This window comes from Carassius auratus, chromosome 22 (genome assembly GCF_003368295.1).
Source record: "Carassius auratus strain Wakin chromosome 22, ASM336829v1, whole genome shotgun sequence".
Taxonomy (NCBI): domain Eukaryota; kingdom Metazoa; phylum Chordata; class Actinopteri; order Cypriniformes; family Cyprinidae; genus Carassius; species Carassius auratus.
The window spans coordinates 1,080,152-1,084,582 of record NC_039264.1 but is presented as its reverse complement, the minus strand read 5'-3'; the positions used below and the strand labels follow the sequence as shown (position 1 = coordinate 1,084,582).

Here is a 4,431-nt window from a genome sequence, read left to right as displayed (position 1 = left end):
CAAGAACTTGTTTTACAAACCTGATTCTTTGAGTATCTGTAGAGCCATCATTTTTCGTTCATTGGCCATTTCCTTTCTGGAAGTTCCAAATTGTAAAATGGGAACATTTGGAAATGCTTTCATTATTTCCCTTGCCATCTAAAAAAATCAATGATATAAGACCATCATGTAATATGTCAGACTCCAGCATATGGCAGCTTTTTTAACTAGAATTCCCCTAATCTTTTACTTGTCATTTTGTACAATCAAGTAAAAATCTGAACATGGCACATAAAGATTTACTTAATATAAAGAAGATAAGAGAGAGAGAGAGGTATTACAGTACATGTCACATACCAAGACAACAATGACGCCACAGCTACTTCCATCCTGCTGGACTGGATGTGTCATAACTCCTCCTTTCCACTGTATATTCTGCCACTCTGTTTTTCTTTGTTGCGTATTCCTCATTTGTATGTACTCACTAGGTGTGATGTATAATTAAAATATGTGTTAATTAGGAACAAAGTACATAAAATTTGAAATCAAATTACTAGTCTATTCCAAATGTTTAATATGCATATGTTTATAACTTAATTATTATAGTGTTTTTTAATTCTTAGTTTCCAGAATGTAAATTATGTAAATAATTGTATTACTTTAAAGTCATACAAAGTCTAAACAATGTTTGCATCAATTGTGATTTGATTCATTTAACCTTTAGGCCTCCTGGTCAGTAATTACTTGTGATATGGGAAAAATAGCAATATGACATAATGATATCTTTTAAACACTTCAGTCTATGCATGCTTATTGGGTTCTTTGGTGTACCACTGTGGTGAATGCAAATCTATTAAAATGTATCTTTAGTATCCCCAGCAACTGAACATCTTCACAACAATCGATGTTTTTTTCGTCGATGAGCTATCTATCCATATTTTTTTCACCTGCTGTGTGTATTTACTGTTCAGTTATTTATTTAATGATGATTTATATATAATATAAATATTATTTATATATTATTATAATAGTAGCACAAAACTACTATTTGGAATTTTACAAATGCTAAATTGTATTTTGTTACCAAGTACTTGTATTATTATTTACTTGTAATGTTTAATGAAAATAAAGTTGTATTTAAGCTGTATCTAAAGATAATGAGAAATGTCCCACCAATATCAACAACTTGTACACATTCTATGCCATGAAAGCAAAACCTTTAGATGTGTAATAACAGTAGACAAAGTCATTAAAACTTTGTTAGTGGGTAGGTAAATAAATATAGAAAATTCTGTGCAACTGCATTCACATAGCCATAGAATGTGGCTTAAGGATGTGACAATGAGTTACATAAAGAATACCTGAGTTTTTGGGCAGCATGAATTGAGTCATCTTTCTCTGTGGGACTTTTTGATGGGTCTACCAGGTACACTGTGTGGTTGACCGCATTTATGAACTGAAAATGATAAGGTGAAACAACTGCTACTAATACTGAGTAGATCCAGATTTGGTAATGACAAAATGAAGTTATTCACCTACTCACCAGAAACTTCCAATGGACATTGTCAATGTTCACAAAAGAAACAATTCCCTGGTAATTGTTCAAGTTAATCTACCAAAGAACACAAACATTATATCAGCTTTGCAATTATTAAGTACATTTGCCTTTTAAAATATTATGACATTAACCATAATTCTGCATGTGGTTAGGGTTATAATACTTAAGATATATAATATTGGTCTTTGGAAACACATACACACAAAATTGCATATCCATACTATAGTCAGTCCACCATAACTACCTTTGACAATTTTTGCCAGGCAAGCTGAGGTTTTTCCCCAAACAGAATCACACCTGCCATGTAGTGATTAAGAATGTAAATGGAATTCCCGATCTCTAGCTCACTGGCAGCAATATGAAACAGGGCTTCAATTATCTATGGAAAACAATTGCATATTTTTTTAGAAAATTAGTGTTATACATTAAGAGTACAACATTTACAAACCATTGATCACATCATAGTTCTATCTAGAATAAATATTTGTCTTATTATTATTTACAATATACAAAATGCTATTGTCTATGTAACATTTGCAGCAATTTGTACTTTTATCTCAAAATGAGTAACTATGTTTCAATTTAACCATTTCAATATTGCAATGTGTACACAGATAAACACATGCTATACAGAACCACACAGTATTTATCCATATGTTACCCTGGACCATAAAAGCAGTCATAAGGCTAAATTGTTTAAAATATTTACACATCATCTGAAAGCTGAATAAATAAGCTTTCCATTAATTTATGGTTTGTTAGAATTTGAAAATACTGAGAAAATCGGATTTAAATTTGTCCAAATGAAATCCTTAGTAATGCATATTACAAATAAAAAATTAAGTTTTGATATATTAACTTTTAAGTCTGTGATCTGCCATAATGCAAGACGACGCATCACATGCCTACTTGATAAACATGCTCAGAAGGACGCGCTTAGAACAGTTTGGACATGAATGAAGAGGTAAAAAAAAACTATATAAATACTTTTCAGGTTCTAGCATAGACTGATCGTTTTGTGCATTTAAACATCAATGTATCGTTACAAGACACAGGGTTTAATTTTGTTTTGTTTATGTTTTTTTGTGGCGAGTATGTAATTATTTAGTAGCTCTTTATTATTTGTCCTTGTTAATTTGTAGTTCTTAATGAGTCTAATTTCATTCTGTTATTTTTTGTCCTCTAATAGGCAGTCCTACATGGAATTTTACTTTCAGATTTGTTGTGTCCATATTTGTTAATCGTGGTAGATGAAGTGGTAATGTAGACCTACTCATTATTCCTGCACTACATTCTTTACAGTTATGTATGAAACATGGACCTTTATTTTATAGTATATTTATAATTTTATATACAGGTTTATAGTTATGAAAAGTTACTTAAGCTTATTTTAAATATAAAAAATAAATGTATGCTGTACCTCGCCATTTAGCCACTGGTGTGGCCGAAGTGTACACAGTTCACTGTGATGAATGATAAATGATGTTACTTTGGTTTGTGTAGGGACCACAGAAACCACAACCTCAGTGTCTCTCCTTTTCCACAAAGTGGTGAGCTACAAATTTCAACCAAACATGAAAGACAGTTAAACAGAAAGGTAATGTGTTTCAATAAGATTTTTTTTAACTACTGTTTTTATTCTTTAAAATATTCAAACAAACTAGAACATTTAAAAGGTAATACTATGAGTATGAACATTTGATAAAAGAAAGCATTCTTACTTGATCCTGTGGGGTTGCTGTTGTCTTTGCCTTGTTATCAACAATGTTTTCATGGTCCCCCTCCAGGGATGACCTTGGCTGTGGGGGCGAGATTTGTTTTCCAATGGGACCCTCAGACACTGAGGACTATCAACAGTTTAAAAACAGATCAGATTTTTAAAGAGCCTCATGAGACAGTGCTTCTGTTTGTCTTTTAAATCAATTTGTTTTTGTTATTTTTTTGGAGTGGATGAAATTTCCATTGGTGCATAAGAATTAGGACTGTTATGTTATGTGAAGATTATGAATTTCATTTATTTCTGTAGAACGCATGAAAGCATTACATTGACACTATACCTTCTTTTTTGATGTCTTGAAAGGGAAAGGCTTGGGAATTGGTGAGACATATCTTCCCCGTTTTTTCTGTTGCTTTTCTTTCCATATTTCTTTTTCTACTCTGTAAGTCTACATAAAGTAAGGGATTTGTAGATATGGTTTACATATCAAAGCATAGAATGGAATGACACACTACATGTAATTCTCCTGTTATAGTCCTTTCCAAAATATTCTAACCTTCCTTCGGAAAACTCTTTCGGAGTCCTCATACTCCTTCAGGAGTGCAGTGTGGCTAATCCGATACTGGGCTACAAAGTCATCAAGCCTGGTGAGCCGGCCAGAAGTAAAACGAATATGTTTCAAGTCCCACTGGCTCTTTTCCATTACTCCTTGAGTTTTGTTGTCCTTTGTAATGTTCTGAGAAAGGATACAAAGACAGGTGAAAACATAATTTATCTGTACGACAAAATAAGAGTTGTGTCACAATTTACTCTAATGGTACAAACTATATAATTACTTGTCTTGTAAGCTTTCTCAGGGCATTGTATCTCCTGGAGCACTGCTTATATTGTGGTCCTGTCCCATGTCGTCCTAGGTCACCTTTGTATTTAAAAAAAAAATTAAATTTTTTTTTTTAAATTGTCAGAAAACACACCGTCTGATATTTCTGTCCAAAAAGGGAAATGTGACTTAGTTATATGACAAACCTAGCATTATCCAGGTCCATAATCCAGCAAATGGCAGAACGTATTTCTTAAGGTGATCAATAAGCCCTTTGCATTGGTACACATTGACCTCTCCATGCTTGTCCAGTGGGGCATTAGAAATAATTGCATTGCAACGTTTTGCAAATCTGTT

The 4,431-nt window shown here is 32.6% G+C and overlaps 1 long non-coding RNA gene across 1 annotated transcript; it reads right to left on the bottom strand.

The window, feature by feature from the left end:
- Window positions 1–336: 336 nt before the first annotated feature.
- LOC113039312 (uncharacterized) lies at window positions 337–1,633 on the bottom strand. The gene is made up of 3 exons (XR_003274948.1): window positions 1,523–1,633; window positions 1,341–1,435; window positions 337–463 (listed from the first exon to the last, which is right to left on the bottom strand). It is a non-coding gene; the product is annotated as an uncharacterized LOC113039312 (long non-coding RNA).
- Between the last annotated feature and the right edge of the window lie 2,798 nt (window positions 1,634–4,431).